Here is a 24,303-nt window from a genome sequence, read left to right as displayed (position 1 = left end):
ATGTGTCACTGTTTTGTAAACACAGAGACAGGAAAAAAAGGAGAATAATTATTTATTATGCCTTGGGTATCGTAACATTTAAGAAGAGATAGAGAATGTTCCTATTGCAATGTCTACGTTCTGTAACACAGTTGTTAACAGATGATGCACAGATACTCACAAACAGAATTAATCAGATAACCTTCAGACACACCTATAGACAGCCATCCTATGGAACACATGAGTCACACACACATAGAACATTTCAAAGTAACAACTGTTTCATATAATACATAACATTTTCAGGAAAAAATATTCTGTTTTGATCAGTGATTCTAATTGGCTTTTACATATAGTCTGTTTTTACTTATACTGTTTAGTCTTAATTTACACATTGTGACAGATAGGGGGCGCTATCGCTCCCTTGAACCCCTGTCCACGACTCCAGACACCAGGTAAATGTCCAAATGCTGACTTTATTAAATCTTCACAGTGCACAAAGCACCCTCTCCTCCACTATACTCATACAATTACAATAATCAAACACAATAAACCAATCCTCCGACTCCGAGACGCGTTGCCACCCTTCCACCCAGCTCAGCTCGCCATCTGGGAGCTCCCATAGTCCTTTTATATTCCCTGACCTGGAAATGTTCCAAACCTCAGTCCATGTGACTCTCAATCCCTTCCGGGTCAGGTACAAGTCCTTTCTTTTCATCCCGGAAGCCCGTTGCTCTTCCTTTGATGAACTTCCGGGTTAAAGGGCACAAAGAAGTCTTTGGTCCTCCCTGTAGCTCCCTCTTGCGGTGGTATCCAGCATGGTCTTGTATAAAAACTACACATCCCATTACTCCCTGCTGGTCTTCGGGGCACCTCCATACTGCAGGGAGGGCTCCATCTGGCGGCCTGGGGGTATTGGCCAGGATGACAAGCCGGCCACATCTCACAACATTTAGATTTTACATATATATGTGATGGCAGCACGGTGGCGCAGTGGTGCTGCCTTAAAGTTAGGAGACCCGGGTTCGCTTCCTGGGTCCTCCGTGCGTGGAGTTTGCATGTTCTCCCCGTGTCTGTGTGGGTTTCCTCCGGGTGCTCCGGTTTCCTCCCTCAGTCCAAAGACATGCAGGTTAGGTGCATTGGCGATCCTAAATTGTCCCTAGTGTGTGCTTGGTGTGTGTGTGTGTGTGTTTGCCCTGTGGTGGGCTGGCACACTGCCCGGGGTTTGTTTCCTGCCTTGCGCCCTGTGTTGGCTGGGATTGGCTCCAGCAGACCCCCTTGACCCTGTAGTTAGGATATAGTGGGTTGGATAATAGATGGATGGATATATATGTGATAAGCCAGGTCTGCAGAAGATTGAAAAGTAGAGATTATTGTAACTTTTTATAGCTTATCACCGTCAGATTATACAGGTAAACGTTACTTAGGCTGAAGACTGAAGATTTGACTTGAAGGCCTGTGAGTCAGGGGGTTCTCAGGCACTATGGAAAGGCACATGTCTGATGCCACTATATTATTTCCAGGCATATTTTCAAATTGTACCGGTCTAATGGCAGATTGCGTGTCTGAAGCCACTGTGGTAAGGAAAGATTAGAGCACTGAGTTTAAGAGGTTGCCAGCAGAGAGAATATGTGCGTAGAGAAAGAACGGACTGAGTGAAAGTATATGTAACTTACCTGCAGAGGTGAACGAGCAGCCTGGAAAGGTGGAGGTTTAAAATAATGACACTGCACCTCATCAAAGGAGGATTTGGGGTTTGTGACTCGATGTTGCTTGCTATTGGAGGACCCTGGAAGACGTGATTAGTGATTGGCTAGTCAAAAGGCAAAAGGGCTAGCAGTATAAAACTCAAATTCAGACCGCTAGGGTTCATCTTTTGACCGGTTTTCAGACTTGGAGACACTTCCTTACGGTTAACTTTGTAAATATTAGTAAGGACAGTTTATTTCTTATTTGTATATATTTTTAGGTAGAAGAAATTGTTTTGTTTTTGACTTTTATTCCATCCAGCCTTCGTGATCTGTCTGGTGAAGAAGAAGGAGGAAGAAAAGAAGATGTTTTTTGTTTATTTTTGTTGTGTTTTATTCTCATTGCTTTGGGCTTTGGAGTCACTGTAATTATTGCATATGGCATAAGCGCTTTTTCTGTTCTGTAACTGTATATATTTGCAAAACATTACTCTAAATAGTTATTGACGCCTCAGGAAGAGACTAATAGTCATCATTGTCTGGTTGTTCAGTTACAGCTCCAGGTGTCTGAAACTGAGCCCCAAAATATATAAATATAAAAAGCAGTACGAAATAAAAAAAGAATCAGAAATTAGCTTGTTAACTGAGATTAAACAATATAGGCACATGATCACGGGAAACAGCAGAAGGAAAGTAAGAGACATCTCAGTAATTGGCTAAAGAACACACACAATGAACTTAAAGATCAACTTCTTATGTTCTTGCTGGCATCAGTCAGGGGGACATGTTATTTTATTGAGAAGCAAATTTCCAAGCATTAGAAATTAATTTGTTCATCATATTGCTTGTTGTCCTCGATTCAGATGAGATTAGTTCCCAAATTTCAGAAATAGAAATATTCACAAGTATTTCTAAACATTGTTGAAACAGTTAAGCATGCAAAACAAACAGATGCGTTTGTGAAAAAGGTCGAGTTAGTCAGACTAAATTAAAATTATTGCTGAAATGCCTTCTTATTGATTCATTGGCACTGAAATCATCACATCTTGTTCAAGGCCGTCATGACATTTTGTGTGTGTCTGACTTGACGTAAGTCAAAGCAGTAGATCTCTCTTAATTATGCTTGTTTATGATAGTGCTGAAGTGGTGGCAAGGTTGTATGTTAGTTGAAAATGCAAGTAAGAATATTACCGGGGTGTGAAAATGGATAGACAGACTTACCATTTTTTTAAATAAAAGCGTCCATGTCCATAAAATCTGAGCCACACATTACTCTGAGTAATATTCTTATAGGGTAGGCTCACTTATTACACAGAGCTCACATACATGAAAGGAAATGTGAATTTCCCCTTGGGATTAATAAAGTATCTATCTATCTATCTATCTATCTATCTATCTATCTATCTATCTATCTTTATAGTGCCTTTCATTATCTATCTATCTATCTATCTATCTACATACAAGTCCATACATGTGTTTTCTGATTTGGTTTTGTGCATTCTACTTGTTTATTTTGTTTTTAGCATTATTTAATTTGTTTTGGTGCACTGCATTTCAGTGTCACCTTAATTTGCACACTTTGCACTAATTTTTATTATGACAGGAAAATGCTTTTGTCTAAATCCGTCCTGCAAGAAGAATTTTATCTGGTATATTATATTACATCGACCTATTTGGACACCACTAGCTTTGGAGGGAAAGTATATTTATAGGGTGGTTCAGATCTAATTATGCAATTTTCATTACGCTATAACTTATTAAGTTTATTACATAGAAAATCACCCAAAAAATCCCGGACCGTCAAGAAGTGTGCGAACTGATGACATGAAGAATCGTCTTCGCGCCGAACTGGAATCGTCTCTGCATTAATCCAAGTCATCCAGATGATCTGGATCTGCATAATTCGATCTGGACCTCCCTGTATCTACAAGCTCTTTGAGGGCTGTAGACATGTCATCGTAAGGGAAAAAATTAAAGCTACATTTCATACACATACAGAAGCCTTTTTGTCCACTAAATGGAATTCAAGCACTTTTCTTCGCAGAAACTGTGCACTATGCAATGTGTTTTAATTTCTAATGGTTACAGTGCTTCTTTGGGTGGCTTATAGTGTGTCATACTTGTAATTATATATTTTGTAATGTTATGGATAAAATACTACTATAGAAAAGCTGAAAGAAAAAGACAAGACTGCCTCAAATGAAAACAGGCGAAGAGTGCCACAATTCCAGAAATATTACAACTTAATAAAGTACAGGAAAATAGGCAAAGGAAAACCACCAGAATTCTACAGCCTCAAAAGAAGAATTATGATTATGACTGGGATAGCCTAACATTTCAAAAAGAGAATGATATCGTTAAAGTATCAACATTAAAAAATGCAATGGGCAAAAGTGGAGAATGCCAAAGAGATCCTTCTTTTTTATTTGATTGCTACTACTTACAAGGCTCCACAAATGTGATTCACTAGTTATTTCAATTGTTGCCCTTTCTGCTGGGCGCAGATCAACTATTCATTGAGGTAAATACTGAAAGTTACTCAACTGACAATCAGTCAAGCCTTAACAGTAAAGAGCAAGATACAGTAGCATTCTGTCATCATACTGGCAAATAAGCATTTTGAGCAAAAGCAAAAAACTAAACAAAAATGTAGAATACAAAATGAAACTGAATCCCAATATGAGAGACAATAATTGTGGTCAAGAGAACAAGAGATTCAAAACCAAAAGTGCAATTGAGAAAAGAGCACAATGATAAACGTTGAGTTCTTTATAATTTTGGCATCCTCAGATCAAATAATGACTTGATCTCTTTATCCTATCACATTGATTACACATGGGTCACAACCTCAGAGGCCACGCCCCTAGCAATGCTGCAAGTGAACCTAACAATAGAATTTAACAATGGTGGCTTCTGAGGACCCGAAATCAGGCTAAATCGTGACTAATGGGGCCCTGCCTCAATCAGTTAAAAATTCCAAAAGATGATCAAAACAAGAGTTTCAAGAGTTAAACTTCAATTTGTTTCTGTTGCTTAATGTTTCCACATTTTAATTTTCTGAAAAAATGTTTTTCAATTGAAAAATGTCACTCTTTTTTTTCCAGTTACATCTTCTTTTCCATTGCATCATGGCTGGTTTGTGTGCATCTGTTAATGGAATATTAGACTCTATGGTTGTTTAAAAATGAAGGGCTGCAGGAGTAAACCATCTGCAGTTTACATATGAATAAAAAACAATAAAAGCAGGTTTTCCTGGAGAACAGTTCTGGTAACTTCTTTGACAGTGATTTATTTTGTTCTGCCACTCCTTTCCTGACTTACAATTCAGATTGCAGTGTTTGTGTATTTACTTCAGCAAATCATGAAATACTGCGGTGGGCTGGCGCCCTGTCCAGGGTTTGTTTCCTGCCTTGCACCCTGTGTTGGTTGGGATTGGCTCCGGCAGACCCCCGTGACCCTGTAGTTAGGATATAGTGGGTTAGATAATGGATGGATGGATGAAACCATGAAAGTAAACTACCAGCAATGCAATCTTATTTTACAGAAAGACATTCTCTTTAGTCACAACTCAAAAATGAAAGAACTGAAAATCAAAGCAAAATGGCTTTCACAGAAGCAATTTGGCACAATACTAGAATAATCTCCTAAGGGGTGTGCTACCTTTTTAAACCAGAATGAATAATATGTAGGTAACCCTGACAGACAACACAACAAGATGGGTGGGAGTAAAGTTAGTTAAGCTAGAGAAGCTGTGTGTGGAGCCCCAGGTCATGTTGACGTTGTGGAGGTGTGAAATGATTTCACACCCCTGACAACTGGAACATCTCCTCCTCAGCAGTCCTCCGATTCTCTAAGTTTTAAAGTAAAATTATCCAAAAGAGTTGTAGTTATGGATAAGACTAACAGATTTTTTTTCCCGTGATGGCCTAGAAATGAAGACCAGGGTTTGTGTATTTACAACTTGCCAAGAACACAGTAAATAATTGTGTAGGAAGAAAAAAAATCGTGAAATGTTCCTCTTTTTACAGTTCTAGAGTGAATCATGGCACAAAGAAAGAAATGTAAGCAAATTAACAAAGACCAGTCTTTTCTGCTTGAAGCTTTGCTAACAAGATTTAGAATTCTCTAACGGTGGAGGCGGCTGCACTTCTTTTCCTGTCCTTCTTTAGATATATAGTTTCCCCATGTCCTGATTAAATCTACCTCTACTGAGGCATTCAGACAACTTTACTCCGGGGGTCCCCAGGCCATTACATCTATCTATCTTCAGGCTTACACAGCCTCAGCCTCTCCCATCACTATATGAATTCAAGACAGAAACCACACTGAAAAAAGTGTAAAAACATCACAGAGCAAATTCACACACACGCCACTCAGGACCAGTCTACAATTGCCAACTAACACTCATGCCATTGTGTTAGGGTTATTGATCATTTTATTACAGTCGTGAAGAGGCACTGAATCTTTCCCTGGCCTGAGACACGTTTTCAACTCTCTGAATACTTCATCTTATAATGGGAAAATTACCTCCTTGCTTTCTGTCCTGCCTCTTGTGCACAGCACTCCAAGAAAAGACGAAGGTCTACACTTGGCTGTTATTTAGGGCATGGCTCTGGGAGGATGGAGGTGGGCAGTTAAACCTAAACATAGTAGTGGGGAGGAGGATCTTGTGGAGAACACGCTTATGGCCACTGTAGTGCCTGTAGTGTAGGCTCCTAGTAATTAAAGGGTGTCCATATGCCAAAATCACTCCTACTCCTTGACTTTCACTGTTAGGTTGTTTCAAGTGACACCTTCCTGCCAGCGCTTCTGGTTATTATGGGAGTTTCCATCGCTCAGGCCCCAGCTACAGAGGCCTCACAGTCACATAGCTTGTGGCTTCTGTCTTTTTTATAATCAATTACCATCCATAGCACACAATTAGTACAAAAAAGGGACATTTACTTAACACAAATATATGTGGCTTTGTTAGAGTTATAATGATATTTTGTAATTTTTATGCCTTTAATCTTAATTGAAGTTTGCTTAACTATTCATTGAACAACTTTTTTAAGACATCCAACAGAACAATTTCTCATTACCTGTCAAGTTGCTGTATAATTGCTACTGGATCTTGCTGATTAGGATGGACATTAGTCACCGTTCTCCTATTTGACACGCTGCCAAAATGATGATTAAATCTTTGTGATAGGCTTAAACGATCATGGATGGAAAGTGCTGTTTTAAATTTTCATGCAAGATCTTTATTTTATTTCTCTCTTATAAAAAAGTCAGTTCCAACTGCATCAGCTTTATCTCACAAAGTGGGAAATGTGTGTTCATCTCTTAGTACCCCAAAGTCAAAGTAAAAAGCTGAAAGGACGGCTAAAACTGAATTGGAAAACCCAACACATAACCAAAATCTTAGTAAAATGCACACAAAATTGACTCTCTAAAATCAAATCACAAAATCCTCCAAAGGGCTATCTGTGCTACTTCTAAAATAATTAGGGCTGACCTTCCACAGCTTCCAGCCATTTATCAAATGTCTGAGGAGAGCTGAATCCATCACCTCTGATAAGAGCCACCCAGCTCATTCACTCTTTTCACTTTTGCCATCTGGAAAGTGCTACCAGATCCTCAAGTTCCACCTACTTCTTCCCCACTGGCCATAAGTTCACTGAACTCCCAGTAAGCTGATCCTACCTGCCCAGCACTGTGTGCTGTGCCCACCTGTTAGTTTATGTGCAATTGTACTGTATATTACTTCTCTCCATTATAAAAAGAAATACTGGAAAGCAAAAGCAAGGCGACGATACGTGATCTTCTCAGAAGTTCTCGGCAGACATTTAAAAGACCCGCGAGACAAAAGAGACTTGCCACGGAGCGTCTCGCGGGGACCGTAAACATGAGACTTGGTGCCAAGAGTTTGTGCCAGGGCCATCTCGCAGGGACGTGGAACATGAAATTCTTGAAAGACACGCTCTACTTACAAAATATATCATATAAGAGCACCCCCATCAAAAAACAGTCAGTCACAGTTAAAGCATGTAGTGCACACAGATCATGTGCTCTCAACACATATAAAGCGCATAAGGACAATACGGAGAATAGAGACCCAAAGGTGTTGAAGAGAAAAAATGGCAGATAAGAGATTATGAAAGCAGTGGAATTCGAAAGGCTTAAACAAAGGATGGCACGATACACATGCGGAGAGAGGTACAGAATATGAAAGCAGTAAAATTTGAAAGTATTGTAGCGTCCCAGCCAGGTTGTGGCCTTTTTTGTTTTAAGTGACTGTTTGGTTCGATTGAGGGAGGGCGGAGTACAGAACGGAAGACTGATAGCGGGGTACTGATTGATGGGTAAGGGGGGTGCGAGACGCGGGGGATGAGGGGTTGAAGAGGGTGCTAGAAAGTTGTATTTGGGGTTAGGAAGTCGTCGATTATTCAAGTAAATCTTTTGTGACACTTTATCATATCAGTCGCTACAGTATCAAAGAAAAGATAGAAAAGATCACATTACCACAAACAAAAGGTGATTAATCATCAGAACCAGGTGTAATTGAAAAAACAGCAGGACAAATCGAGGTCAGAAATAAAAGGCAAAGAGTAGATAACAAAGTCTTTTCGCACTCGCATCATTCAATGGACAAAACATGGATTTACACAATAATGGACGATACTCTATGAGAATCTGTGGCCTCGGAACAGTTAAAGCAACAACAAGTTGAATTTCAAAGAATACACAATTCGGACAGGTGTATATTGATGATCATGAAGAAGCAATGGAAATTTTAACAGGCAAAAAGAAAGGTAATGTATATATTCCGGGAATAACATTACACACCAAAGGAGATCGTGATATGCCATTCGTATTAAAATGTTTACAGTTTACCATGAGAATAGCTTTTGCTATGACAATCAATAAATCACAGGGACAAACATTAGAAAAAGTCAGATTATTTATTAGAGAAACAGAAACGATAGTCACTCACAGGCAGTTATACGTTGTGTTGTCACAATGTGTCTCCAAAAAATATAGTTTTTAATGAAGCTTTAAAGTAAAAGCGCAAATAATGAAATGGAAACAGTTACAAAGAAAAAAAAATTTTAAATTGTATATCCGATTAACCAAACACAGGGGTTGGTGAGTGACTAACTATAATTATATTTACTGTATTCATTTATTTAGCTAATTATTTATTTATCTTCTTCTACTCAGAATTATTTACGGTACTTATGTATACATCACTGCAACTGTGACACAAGAATTTCACTATGCTCTTGTAGTATATGTGATAACAAAGATCTCTAATCTTTAATCTAATTTAAAGAAAAAAACTGAAACACAAAAAGTTCCCCTCTCCCATAAGGATATATCACATTGCATTTGAAGTGTAGTTATTGTATGTAAACTCTGTTTCAGGTTTAAAGGAACCAATAATCAAAACTGCTCTCCTTGAGATTTACATGATTAGGACATCCCTTCTTCTTCTTCTGGGATCTTTTTAAATGGTGAGTGGTGTGTCAGGGGTCACAGTGGACAGAGATAACTGGAGTTTTTCCATTAGGTCAACAGCTCAGACAGACGTGTGACACTCCAGTTCTCCTTCTCAACTCTTCCCCACGATCCTTTTTACTTAATTGTGGTGAAGTCATGCTAACAGTCATATCCTTGACAATGCCTAGTAGTAAGAATCATTATGAAGTCTAAAGGCTGTTTTACCTTTACTCTTAAATTCTCAACCAATTTATCCCTTTCCGAATAAATTATGTGTATAGGTCCTGCACTAGACGTAAGATGGTCTTGCATGCTAAAAGGGAATTCAAAAAATGAGGACACAAATAAGACTGGCACCGTCCCCTGTACAGTACACATCAATACTTACTATGACTCCTCCTCTGCATAGCCTGTTTCCTGGTGAGTTTAATAAAGAAGAATTACCAAAAAAAATCATCCTTGTTTCTATCGGGTTGTAAGAGCCAATCATAGAAAGTTAAAGCTTTCAATTAAACTCATATTAGTGTTTCCTTAATTTGAATAGAATATAGATTTTCTTTCATAGCCATAGACAATGGTATAGTCTTTTCCCCCTATAATTAGTAAGAGATAGAGTGTTCTTGCTATAACTGAGATACGTTGTGTTAATTGTGTCAGTTGTTGTTTAGAACAGGGCCCAGTAAACTTAAAAGACCCCTTTTCAACTCAGAAATGGGATAGGTATACCGTTTTCTGACAGTCGTCTTGAAATGGTTCAGAAACATTTTGAAGTGATTTGTAACGATTTGAAATGTAACAAGATTTAAGCTTTAAACATAACTTTTTCTTAACAAGAATTTTTTCCTTTTTTTGCTATTTTAATGTTTTCTTTTTTGTGTGAACTGTTTTACTTTCAATTTTAACTAAAACTTTTAAAAACAAAAATATTTTGTCTGTGGAATCATTTCAGCATGTCAGGGTTTTGTTGAATCCCATTTTTGTGCTAGAGCTGCTGAACTTTGGTAATTTTGGAAAAAAACACAGCTACACTGTGGTGGGTTGGCGCCCCGCCCGGGGTTTGTTTCCTGCCTTGTGCCCAGTGTTGGCTGGGATTGGCACAAGCAGACCCCCCGTGACCCTGTAATTAGGATATGGCGGGTTGGATAATGGATGAATGGAACACAGTGTAAAAAGAACAGAATTGACGCACATAAAAAAAGGTTTGGGGCTGCCACCCATTTAATATTCCTAGCTGCAAAGGTTTCTTTGAATTTCAACAGAGTTGTTGATTGTACAGAGTCCAAGACAGAACTGATCAAGGTTGGAAAAGATGGTGGTTTTAAGTGGTCAGACAGGAAGTGATGTAGGGTTACCAGAAGTGATGTTGGGTGACCGGAAGTGATGCTTTTCTGACATCAGCCTGGGCACCGGAACTGGAAGTGACGTTCTTCTGGGCACCAGAACCAGAAGAGACGTTCTTAATTCACATAGGTTTTCCCGTGGCTGGTCTGTAGAGATAACAGGGGAAGGTTTAGCGCATCCCGCCCTCCCCCTGGCCTGGCATGGAATTACCTTTACTTGGTCCACACAACTTTCCCCTACTCGCACGTGTGTGACAACAGCTACACAGGTGATTCAACCAATCAATTACATAAAAAGGTCTAAATGAAATTTGCATCTCACAGCAGTTATTATATAAATTAATTATTTGTGAGATCTAATATTTTTTTCCATAAGAGATAAAACAAGTTAGTCATTAGAACACTGGGACTGCTGCTTCCAATCTGCAGAGTCTTGAATTCAAATCCTAATCTGAACACTGTCATCATGGCTTGTGCATGTTCTCCACATGTTTCTGCATGGAGTTGTGCTTCAGCTACTCTAGATCTCCTCCAAAATCCTTAAGAGGTGCAGGATAGGCAACACTAAAATGGCGCCATATACAGTAAGTGAGAGTACCCTGCAATTGTGATGGTGCCACATCCAGGGTTGCATTGTGCTTGATTCGATCAAGACAAGTCCCAGTGCCCCTGACCCTGAATTAGATGAAGTTGGTTCAAAAATAGATGTTCAGGTAATTTTAGCAGTAAACATGCTAGCTACTAAACTATTAATTGACAGAAACTATGATTTCTAAGACAAAAAACAACCTAATTTATAACAAGACTGTCACAAAAAATGAAAAACCGGTTCAGGTTGTGTGATGCATTTTTGCACATGAAACTTAAAATGGATGTCTTGTTCCTCTGGCCATTTGTAGACCACAATGCTTTCCTACTTGAGGCACACACACCCTTTGTGGTATTTTTCTCTTTAACCAAAACAGGAAAAAAACATTTTCATTAAAGGAAGATTGAATAAAAATAAATATGAACCTATGATAAACACTCTGTTTCAAACAAACAACAGCAGATGCGGGGTTGCCTAAAGAACAAACTACAGAACAGATGGATCATCAGAGTAAGAGTGTGACCAGCGTCTTAAGGCCTGAGCAGGGCAGAATCTAGTGGTTATTATCAGTGCTGCTAAGAATGATGTAGGGACACATAGTTTGTTCACAATGTCTGGCAAATTGTATGTGTTCCTTGTCTAATTAAAAAAGAAGATACACAGTGGTATTCTATGGAATAGAAAGTACATTAATACAATGTGCATACATGTTTGGTCCCAAAACCAAATTAAAAAAAGTGAATGCAAGGCCATGTGCTTTAAAAATAAGCACCTACTTAAAGTCTCATGTTTATTCTTTCTTTCATAAAGAATAATTACACAGTAACAGAAGAAAGAGTGGGTATGATGTGGAAGACATGATAAAAAATCATTTACCGAGATAATGAGAAGAAGTATCAGCTCCATGGATGGATCAGGCTCAATGCTGGGAACTGCACTGCAGAAAAAGTTTTTCCTCTTTGAGTGGCACCTCAAAGCCACAATGGTGTCAAAATAACCACAACAACAGATGCAATTTTGCCACAATTGATCAATTGATACATATTTCTGTATAGTCTACATCGAAGTGCTGGAAATTCACCCCACTGGGTAATGTATGCAATTTCAATATCTATGAATTCCATGCCTTTACTGTCTCCTCTCCAATTAACATGACCATTGTTGTTATTTATCGCCCTCCAGGTTTGCTCGGGATCTTCCTTGACGAGCTGGATGGACTGCTCTCTTCCCTCCCAGATGATGGCTGCCAACTTCTAATTCTTGAGGACCTGAACATCCACCTGGACAGCCCTACTGGTGCTGACTTCTTTCTTCATTCAGCATCACACAGCTGCGCACACCACCCTCTCACAAGGCTGGCAATCTGCTTGACCTTCTTCTGTCACACAACTGCACTCCCACTAATGCAACTGTCACTCCACTACACACGTATGACCACTTTTTCATTCAATTATCCCTGTTGCTTCCTTCTTCTCAATCTTCTCCTCTCCACACTGTATCCTTCTACTGACATCTCTTTCCCACCCCTTTCTCTTCCATAGTCTCCTCTGCTATCTGCACTCCTGACTGCTTCTACTGTCTTGACACCAACACTGCCACAAACACCGTATACTCGACTATGTCTTCCAGTCTTAACAATGTTTGTCCTCTCTCATCAAGGCCTACATGTGAAAGACCCTCCTGTCCTTGGTTTTCTGAAGCACCCCACAATCAATGGGCCGAGCTCAGGACAGCTAAAAGGAAATGGAGGAAGTCCAAAGCTCAGACAAATTTGGCTAACTATCAATCCCTTCTTGCATCCTTTTCTTTTGCCACCATCAATGCTAAGGTAAGGTTCTACCAGACTATAATTAACAGCAACACTGACACATGCTATCTGTTCTCTGCTTCCTATGAGGGCCCAAACAGGCCAAAAATCATATATTTTTGTATGAAAACTATTGGTTTACATGTGAACATTATTGGTTTATGCATAATTACTATCGGTTTACGTGCATACTTAATTGGTTTGCATGTGTACTGGTTTCATTCATATGAACTATATTGGTTCGTGTCCGTATATTATCGGTTTGTGCATGAACTATATCCGTGGTTTCAGTATGTTTGTTATTGGTTTGTGAGTGAAATGCACTGGTTTACGCTCGCATGTTATCGGTTTGCGTATGAACTATATTGGTTTGCGTTCTGTGCCGGTCTAATGATGGATTTGTGTATGCTCTATATTGGTTTCATGCACGTCTTATACTGATTTCATGTGGGTAAGATATCGGTTTTGCACTTGAACTCTATTGCTTGTATTTGTGTACCATGTTGCACCCTATAGCAACTTTGTGTATGAACTATATCGGTTCTGCGTGCAAACTATATTATATTGGTTGTTCACGTGATCTTCAGTGGAAATGGGAGGGGCAAGAAACAGGAACTCAGGGGCTGGTAGAGTCATGGAGCGTGTAGAGAAACTGACAGGAGATGGATCTGGGTTTAAACAGCCCAGTATTTTTTTCCGCACAATAGGTTTGAGAAAGGACTTGGTGGTAATTATTACTATTTAATAGAATCTAATAGATATAGTTCATACACAAAGTTGCTATAGGGTGCGCACGCATAACCAGTATGTGTCGTACGAGAAACCGACATGGTACACACTGTGACAGATAGGGGGTGCTGTTGTCCCCTTGAACTCTTGGATCAGACGCCAGACACCAGGTAAAAGTCCAATAATTTGTTTTATTAGGACAACAAAGTGCCCAAAGCACCCTGCTCTCCACAATACTCATAAACACACTACAATAATCACTAAACAATAATCCTCCACTCCCAGATGCGTTGCCACCCTGCCACCCTGCTCAGCTCAACGTCTGGGATCTCCTACAGTCCTTTTATAGTCTGTGACCCAGAAGAGCTCCTGAACCCTCATGTGACTTGTCCAGGAAGTCCATGTGACTTCCTAGCATTTCTGGGTCAAATGAAAACTCCTCTTCTTCAACCCGGAAGCACGTCACACATTGTCCATGTGACTAGGACTCACTTCCGGGTTGTTTGCAAAATACTTGTTGCTCCTCCCTGCAGCGCCTTCTAGTGGCCCCTGTGGTATCCAGCAGGGCTGTGGATGAAAACTCCATTGTCCATAATTCCCTGCTGGCATTCGGGGCACCTCCAGACCTGAGGGTATTGGCCGGGATGACTGGTCGGCCATAGTCCACAACACATACAACCAGTAGAGTTCAAGCGCAAAACTGATATGTTACCCACATGAAACCAGTATAAGACATGCATGAAAGCAATATAGTGCATACACAAATCCATCATTAGACTGGCACAGAATGCAAACCAATATAGTTCACACGCAAACCGATAACATGCGAGCATAAACCAGTGCAGTTCACTCACAAACCAATAACAAACGCACTGAAACCACTGTTATACACATGCGAATCAATATAGTTCATATGCAAACCAGTGCTCTGCATATACAAATGGATATAGTTCATGCACAAGCCAATAGTATATGGACACGAACCAATATAGTTCATATGAATGAAACCAGTATTGTTCACACGCAAACCAATTACGTATGCACGTAAACCAATAGTAATTATTCATAAACCAGTCGTGTTAAGACGTAAACCAATAGTTTCTGTACAAAAATATATGATTTTTGGCCTGTTTGGCCCCTCATAGCTTCCACTTCCCTTCTTAACCCTCCTCCCCCAACCTTCTTGTCTGCTGATTACTTTGTCACCTTTTTCCAGTATAGAGCAGCTGCCATCAGCAGTCAGTTCCCATCCTCACTGCCATCCATTATGCCTCCTTCTAAGAAACACCCAACATTCTCCACATTCTCTCCACTGTCTGCCACTGATGTTCAAATCCCTGATGCTTGCTTAGAGAGTAGTCAATGTGTCAGCACCTTAGTATATGGAGACACTGAAGTGCTATGCTCCTTCTCCCCCACTCAGGTTTGCCAGGGAACAACATCTGATCATGACACCTCTATGTGGCATCAATGTTGTCATTCTAGAACAGCAATTCACCTTCAACCAATCTTCCTTAAAGTTTCTGACACTGAAAGACAGTGCTTGTACAAAAAAGCTTGCAAAATACCCTCTTCAAATTATGCAAATATTCTCCAAGCTTGGAGCAAAGAAATCAATTAAATTCCAAAAACAAGCAGATTTCTTAAAACAATTAATTAAACCATATGAAATCGTTTTCATTCATGCATTCAGTCCTTGCTTTTATGGTTTCATGTACTTACTTTGAAGACAATTGGTTGAAACTTGAATGGCTGTGCTGGAATAAGGTTCTGCGAGTAACAGAAACTCTACAGATCAGGTAATCCTTTACAGACAATCAGAGTAAGAAGAGAGGAAGGCCAATCATAATGAGGAAAATTTTACATCATACTAAACAACCAGCATATCGCTTCATTACGCTCAACTGAGTAAATAATAACCTGCTTACTATAGTTGTAGTAGAAAAAGAATGTCTTATGGTACTTAAAATTAGAGATTACAATTACCCTGCAATGAAAGACCATACAAAAATTCAGTACAGAGCAAACTTTCATCAGTGAAGTCCCACTTTCAACTGTGAAGAAGAATTGAGCTGCAGGTTTGACAGGGCAAGTGGCAACAAGAAAGCCATTTCTACAATAGCAAAATAAGAAAAAGAGGCCTGCCTGGGTCAGGAACCACAGGCAATTTCAAAGTACACTGAAATTAAAGTATAAAACAAATAAACTATTGGAAATATGGATACTTTGCTGCTGTTGTCTCTAAGAAACTTGTCTTCTGATTGTGTAGTGGCTTTGGGTATGCTTGACCTGTTCCCGTCAGAGTTTCCTCCTGTTTGTGTCTTTTGATAGTGTAAATAGAGAGTGTGTATAAACTGCTCAAAAAATTGAAGGAACACTTTGAAAACACATCAGATCTCAATAGGAAAAAAAGTTGTGCTGGATATCTGTACTGATATGGACTAGGTAATGTGTTAGGAACAAAAGGATGCCAGATTGTTTGATGGAAATGAAAATTTTCAATCTTCAGAGGGCTGAATTCAAAGACACCCCTAAAATCAAAGTGAAAAAATGATGCAGCAGGCTAGTCCATTTTGCTGAAATTTCATTACAGCAACTCCAAATCGTACTCAGTAGTTTGTATGGCCCCCAAATGCTTGCATGCAAGCCTGACAACTTCGGGGTTATACTCCTAATGAGATGATGGATGGCGTCTTGAGGGATCTCCTCCCAGATCTGGACCAGGGCATCACTGAGCTCCTGGACAGTCTGATGTGCAACCTGGTGGCGTTGGATGGACCGAAACATAATGTCCCGGAGGTGTTCTATTGGATTTAGGTCAGGCGAGCATGTGGGCCAGTCAATGGTATCAATTCCTTCATCCTCCAGGAACTGCCTGCATACTCTCGCAACATGAGGCCAGACATTGTCATGCACCAGGAGGAACCCAGGACCCACTGCACCAACATAGGGTCTGTAGAGGTCTGTGCGTCCCTCCATGGATATGTCTCCTCAGACCATCACTGACCCACCACCAAACTGGTCAAGCTGGACGATGTTACAGGCAGCATAATGTTCTCCACAGCTTCTCCAGACCCTTTCACGTCTGTCACATGTGCTCATCTGTGAAAGGCACAGGGCACCAGTGGTGGACCTGCCAATTCTAGTATTCTATGGCAATGCCACTCGAGCTCCACGGTGCCAGGCAGTGAGCACAGGGCCCACTAGAGGATATCAGGCCCTCAGGCCACCCTTAATGAAGTCTGTTTCTGATTGTGCAGCCAGAGACATTCACACCAGTGGCCTGCTGGAGGTCATTTTGTAGGGTTCTGGCAGTGCTCATCCTGTTCTTCCTTGCTCAAAGGAGCAGATACAGGTCCTGCTGATGGGTTAAGGACCTTCTACGAGCCTGCCCAGCTCTCCTAGGGTAACTGTCTGTCTCTTGGAATCTCCTCCAAGCCCTTGAGACTGTGCTGGGAGACACAGCAAATCTTCTGCCAATGGCACGTATTGATGTGCCATCCTGGAGAAGCTGGACTACCTGTGCAACCTCTGTAGGGTCCTGGTATTGCCTCATGCTACCAGTAGTGACACTGACCATAGCCAAATGCCAAACTAGTGAAAAACGGTCAGGAAAAATGACAGTGGCCTCCACCTGTTAAACCATTCTTGTTTCGGGAGTCGTCTCATTGTTGCCCCTCTAATGCACCTGTTGTTAATTTCATTAACACCAAAGCAGCTGAAACTGATTAACAACCCCCTCTGCTACTTAACTGACCAGATTAATATCCCATAAGTTTCATTGACTTGATGCTATACTCTGATTAAAAAGTGTTCCTTAAATTTTTTGAGCAGTATATATATATATATATATGGTCACACATGTGCATTGGTGGCTCTCCTCATGGGCCCTATCAAGGTATGTAATGACCTGCCAGACTAAGAGCTGGTGGTACCGCTAACTTTGTCTTCTCCTTCTCTCCCCACAGCACAGAGAAACTGCCCAGTGAGGGCACCTAACTGCGCCATCTGTTCCTATGAGAATAAAGCCACCAGACTCCCAGAAGGAGGCATCATGCCAGTAGTTGGACTTCCTCTAAGTGACTGCCAGAGAAGAGCTCTGCTATCTTAGTTGTTATCTTACCACAACAACTGTCATTTTTGCTTACTTTGCATTTGTATTAAACGGGACGATGTTTGGCACCCAAAATCATTATATGTCAGTCTGTCATTATTGCATCTGGCCATAATATATATAAGATCAAGTTTTATTCTTCAGCTTAACTCCCTTGAACAATTTTATTTTTGTTTCCTGTGTCAGCCAAATAAAATATTTTGTCTTGCTTGTGCAATACCTCTTCTGTAGGTAACTGTGCACCTGAAGATCAGGGACCAGGGAGTCGTCACCCAGGTCCAGGTCTGGAGAGCCGGGTGAGTGTGGCATATCTTTGTATCGCCAATTTGGTAGAACAGCCTTTGCAATCCATCCAGTCTGAGCAGGGACATAAGTGGGACTGTTAATGGCTTTCCCTGCTTCTTCTACCTAAATGATTGTAAAAAATGGCAGAACACATTAATGCAATAGCTCACCAGCAATGTAGCTCATTAAAACTGGGGCAGACAGAGTGCACAAGTTTTTGTTTTGATTCTATTTTAGCGTGTCTTTAAAGTCAATTTGTTTTTCTTTTTTTGTGTCTGCATAAATAAATAATAATAATATCTTTATTTATACAGTAGCTACTATATTGTACATTTGTATATAACTACTTTAAAAGATGCCTAACAGACAGTAAAAATAATAATAAAACCAACATAAAATCAAAAGTAATTAAATTATAATGGAAAAAACGTAAAATGTAAAGCCATGAAAAAGCCAAACAATAATTTAAAATTAGATTAAATTCTACTAAGTGTATGCGAGTTTCTTAACTGCTGCAACATCACATTCCATAATCTCAGATCATAATAATTATTAAATATACTCTCTCCTCTATTTTTAAAATTAACTAAAGGAATGACTACAGATGAAGCTTAGCTCAACTAAGGCACCATTTAGTGTAATAAGACATCCTGTATTATATTTAGAAGCTAAACCATTTAGGACTCGATGAACAAAACTAAAAAAGAAAGCCACTGCAGGTTTCTAAGAACAGGGATGATGTATGTCTGCTCTTTTATTTGAGTTTGTCGTCAAGTTGTTTGCAGATATTTTGTAAAACATTTAGGCAAGCCAATATAAAAAGTGTGCCTCGGCCATTCTGTGCATCCTTAAATGAAAGTGATGATCTTACCTTAATTATAGCATGTCAGTTATTTCATTATACTAACATTGTTCATGTCAACTGGAAACTGCAAACCTAATGAAACCAAGTTGCTCTTAATGAGATCTCTGGATCCTTTAAGGCCAAAAATGAGTGTCTCAGACTTATCACCTTTAAATTTAAAAAACATACTTGCTGTCTAACATCTAATGTCAGAAATCGGCTCTCCATCATTGAAAACAAGGCTTCAGAAAGAAAGAAAGAAAGAAAGTTGTATTTGTTGTGACCAGGCACTGTCCTTTCTCTACAACATGAAATTGGGTTACCAGGAATCAAAAATGATTGGATGGATGGATTGACATTTAAGATATTAAAATAGTGCACCAATAATTTTGCGGTAAGTCCCTGGTTCAAATCCCAATCTGATCCCAGTTTCTGTGACATTTCATGGTTCTCCCTGTATTGCCGTAAAGTAACAATCAAAAATATATAAATAGCATCTATCTTATAAAACTTCAAAACAACACATACATACGCTAAATGAAACTAACAGAATGTGTTTGTGATCTTGTTTCCTGCTTGCTTGAATAAAGTGCTGAAGATGTGCAGTGTGGCTTAGTGGTTCAGGAGTTGGTCTGGTAACCACACAGTTTCAGATTCAGACTCCACCACTAAGTCACTTAAGTGACTAGAGTTACAATTTCATTTATGTTATAGCATTAGCTACTTGACAGGTAGAAGACCAGGGTGGCTTGGGCAGAGGGCAGACATAGAGCGCTTCTTTATTTGTGTAGCCACAAGTGAGAGCAATTCCATAACTGTTGTTGTCAGATGCTGAAATCCCTTTGTCATACCTGTAGTGTTAGGCAATATAAGCAATAATTAGTATTTAATTGAGATTTTTGTTTTAAACAATTATATAGACATGATTTTTGCTCTAATTTTATATTTTAAACAAATATTCACCTTGCATTTACACATACATATACACTCTATGCACTTTAACTTGTATTTGGGAACATTAGACTCTCTATAAGATGCAAAACCAGTGGTTTAGAATTGCAAAAATCCTAACAGAAACTAAAAAAATAAAACTTAAAACTGAAGACTAGGCACAACTTGCCGGTATATTCTGGGCACTGAAAGAAATTGTATGGGCATACATGTAGTTATATCATTTATATCGCATATGTTCTAAGCTATTCTTGGTTAAGATAGTTAAGGGTGGCAGGTAAAACACTCAGATGTTGTTATTTGTTTTGTATTTACAGTTTAATGCTTAAATGCTGCCTTGTTATAAGTCATCAAGCCATCCAGAATTTGGACATTTTGCTAAATTAAAGACGTTTTCCCACATAGATACATGTGAGCCATATGCCCTTGTTTTTTGGTTTGTTTAGGTAGTTGTGAATGTGACCCAACATGGGACTGATATAACTTTGCCGTATGGAAAAAATGTACATCTCTATTTAGGCAATTTCAACTTATAAATAAATCCAGACATACATATAAGTTTGTATTGAAAACCCTCACTCAAGTACCATTTAGTCAGATCATTCCTGGCACCTGATTCAGCTACTAAGCCTTTTTATCTCTTGTACAATCAGATAGCAGTTCACTATGTTAAAAATAACACCCTGTGTGACTGACAATTAAACACAATAATCTGGACCACAAGAGTGACGTGTGCAGATGGGTGTCCTCTCAGTGTGACCACTCGGAAACTGAAGATACAGTAAGTTTGATACTATGTCGTGAATGTTCACCAAACATGTCAAAGGGAATATTAGGCAAGTGATTTGTGATAAGCTAATTAGAGGTGATGGTTACATACACGAGTAGCGGAGAACAACAAAACATTATAAAGTGAAATTAAATTCACCTAATACTGTATGTTCAATGTGTAAATAAAATTGAAGCACATCACTATATGACCTCACCTGGGCTTGCCATCTTCTGCACAGTCACATAGATGAAACATGTTGTTTCTGTAGCATGCAAAGTAATACGTTTTACAACTTCATGTACTAATGTGGTGGTGCACAAACACAGCTGTTGTGACCCTTTTGACTAACCCTCTAATTTTACTGAATAGTAAATCCTACACTGAAATTTTGTTCTGTTTGATAATTTTATTATAAAGCACCAATGCTAAAATTACTTTCTTAAAATTACATTGTTTTATGTTAAAAATTTGTAAGAGAAAGCAAAAAGTCCTAGCTTAACCTTAATATCCTTTCCCTGAATAAACCGCTAATCAATAAGAGCACAGCTTGGGCTGAAGTTATGAATGAGTTCCACTCCCACAGACATTTGTAACCCTATTTTGTGTATTTTTTGGCTCCAGCAAGCCCCTGTGACCCTGTAGTTAGGATATAGCAGGTTGGATAATGGATGGATGGATGAATCACAGATATGCATAGTAGATGGACCTTATAATCTATACTAATAAAAGGCAAAGCCCTCACTCACTCACTCACTCACTCACTCACTCACTCACTCACTCATCACTAATTCTCCAACTTCCCGTGTAGGTAGAAGGCTGAAATTTGGCAGGCTCATTCCTTACAGCTTACTTACAAAAGTTGGGCAGGTTTTATTTCGAAATTCTAAGCCTAATGGTCATAACTGGAAGGTATTTTTCTCCATTAACTGTAATGGAGTTGAGCTGGAATGACGTGGGGGGGCGGAGTTTCGTGTGACATCATCACGCCTCCACGTAATCACGTGAACTGACTGTCAACGCAGTGCGTAGAAAACCAGGAAGACCTCCAAAAAGCGCTTAAGAAAACATGCATTATATAATTGAGAAGGCAGCGAAACAATAAGAAGCGAGTGAGTGACATATACTACCATATTCATGAGTACTGCTACCTCGGAAAGAAAGCAAGGTGTAAACCTAAACTTTAAACTAAGTTCATAGACAGGCTACCGCTGGCGTTTCACATGCCCACAGGTAATGCGGGATACAAGTTTAATGAGAGGACGCAGGATATAAACGAGAGTTTTGATCACTTTGTAACTAAGTTAAAATTGTAGGTGAAGGGGTGTGCTTATGCAAATTCCGAGAGACTGTGTTTGTGGGGGATTGACAGTTAAGGCGGGTGGGGGAGTCACGTCATCATCTCCCCTCCCATTCATCTCATTTCGCTCTGAGCTGAGCTCCAGCTAACGCCGTCTTCGAAGCAACCGTCAGACTGCCACCAAATACTCACAGAAAAATCCACAAGTTAATACACACGCTGTCTCTAGAGTTTCTACACACTGAATCCTCCAGGCACTACTTACAAAAGGTCACATTGACAATCGTGTTACGTTATTTTTAAAATCTTTCCTTTTCTTAGCACAAGCACAGCCGAAGCTTCAATGCATGTGCTCCATAACGCGTTAAAAAATAATGCATTTAATCACACTTTGCATTACAAGCAAAGGGGAGCTTTTGTCAATGCATGATTTCCTGGTACACGGATTACATTGATCAGCGCATCCCGATTCATTTTACCCTCGCACCACCTTAGTTTGAGAAGAAGTATGAAAAAATATGAGGTTAACACAGAAAAACAGATCACCAATTCAAGCTTTATGAATAATCGATTCGCCATCAATAATTGTTTTGGTAAAGCCATCCTCCTTCCATTTTATAATTTTTCCGCCACTAGCCGTGATTAAATGAACGGTAAATAAAGTAAGAGCAAAGCGAGGGTGACTTATTTAGGCAGGCATATATATGACAGCAACACTCATGACAATGTCAATCATGTTACGTTATTATTAAAAGGTTTCCTTTTCTTTTTCATTACTTCTTTAACACACTACTTCTCCGCTGCAGCGTGTATTTTGCTATATATATATATATATGTGAATGACCTCCAAAGAGCGCTGAGACTTTTGATATCATGAACGTGTCTGCAAACTGGGGTCTCCTGCCCAGCAAAATTCGAGCAGCCAGCGCGCGTGCATAGCTGTGCTGGCCTTTGAGACGCTGACTGCGCTTCTGCCTTAAGTCAAAGTGAGCACTTTTAATTTTTTTCATCCTCCCCCTGCGCTATAGCCCAGACAAGTGCAAACACGGGACCCCTTTTCTACACCACGGCAAAATAATATTAAGGCGATTCACACTTTCTTTTGCACGTATACGATTATCAGGTCCTCACCTCGAATTATGAAGACACGCACACGAGTGCAGGACTGACAGTGCCATCACAGCCGATTAATGGCGGGGCGTCTCACCAGTCTACACAAGACCCACCGCGACTGTCCCCAAAAGGCGATCATAACGTCAGCGAACACATCTCTCTATACTATATAAAAGAAAAAGGCAACTTTCTTTTCTTTACACCTTTTTTCCTTTTATCCCAAACCAAAGCCTTTCTCTCTTAACACTGCAGAGGACACAAAACTAATTTTCTTTAAATGCCGGTAAGGCACATTACCAGAGGCACAAATTTGAACGTTCACATAGAAAATGTAATTTCAGTCTACCTGTACTTCTTAAAACGTTAATGTTTTACTGTTTAATAACTTATAGACTATAATTTATTATTTTTCCCTTGCACTCAGTGACCAAACTTTTACACACACATATAGACACATACAAACATACACACAAGTATATGTATGTGTATATATATATATATACACACATACATACATACATACACACATATATATAATTTGTGTGTGTGTATGTATGTATGTGTGTGTATATATGATGTAGATATGGTATGTATGTATATATATATATATATATGTGTGTGTGTGTATATGTAGATATGTATATAGATATGTAGATATGAAGATATGTATGTTTATATATGTATATATATATGTATATAGGTATGTATGTATGTATGTATGTATGTATGTATGTATGTGTGTGTGTGTGTGTGTGTGTGTGTGTGTGTATGTGTGTGTGTATATATATGACAGCAGCAATCCAAGCTGTGAGAAAACAGTAAAAAGGAGGCGTGTCAGACGTCGTGGTACATTTTCTGATGCAGCTGCGAAAACAACTTTGTGACGCTGCGCAAATACACAAAACAATTACTTTGACAATCATGTTACATTATTTTTAAAATGTTTCCTTTTCTTTTTCATAACTTTTTTAACACATGACATCGCTGTGAAGCGCGGGTATTTTGCTATATATATATATACTAGCAAAATACCCGCGCTTCGCAGCGGAGAAGTAGTGTGTTAAAGAAGCAATGAAAAAGAAAAGGTAACATTTTGAAAATAACGTAACATGATTGTCAATGTAATTGTTTTGTCACTGTTGTGAGTGATGAGTGTTGTTGTCATATATATATATATATATATATTTACACACACACACATAAACATATATATATACATATCTATACATATACACATATATACATACATATATATATCTACATATATACACATACATATACATACACACATACATACATACACACACATATAT

The 24,303-nt window shown here is 39.2% G+C and overlaps 1 long non-coding RNA gene across 1 annotated transcript; it reads left to right on the top strand.

The window, feature by feature from the left end:
* Positions 1-11,897: 11,897 nt before the first annotated feature.
* LOC120533615 lies at positions 11,898-17,789 on the top strand. Its single transcript, XR_005634573.1, has 3 exons — positions 11,898-12,167; positions 12,261-12,906; positions 17,583-17,789. It is a non-coding gene; the product is annotated as an uncharacterized LOC120533615 (long non-coding RNA).
* The last annotated feature ends 6,514 nt before the right edge of the window (positions 17,790-24,303 follow it).

This window comes from Polypterus senegalus, chromosome 8, assembly GCF_016835505.1.
Source record: "Polypterus senegalus isolate Bchr_013 chromosome 8, ASM1683550v1, whole genome shotgun sequence".
In the NCBI taxonomy this organism is placed as follows: Eukaryota; Metazoa; Chordata; class Cladistia; order Polypteriformes; family Polypteridae; genus Polypterus; species Polypterus senegalus.
The sequence above is the reverse complement of the archived record's forward strand: the minus strand, read 5'-3'. Positions and strand labels throughout refer to the sequence as shown.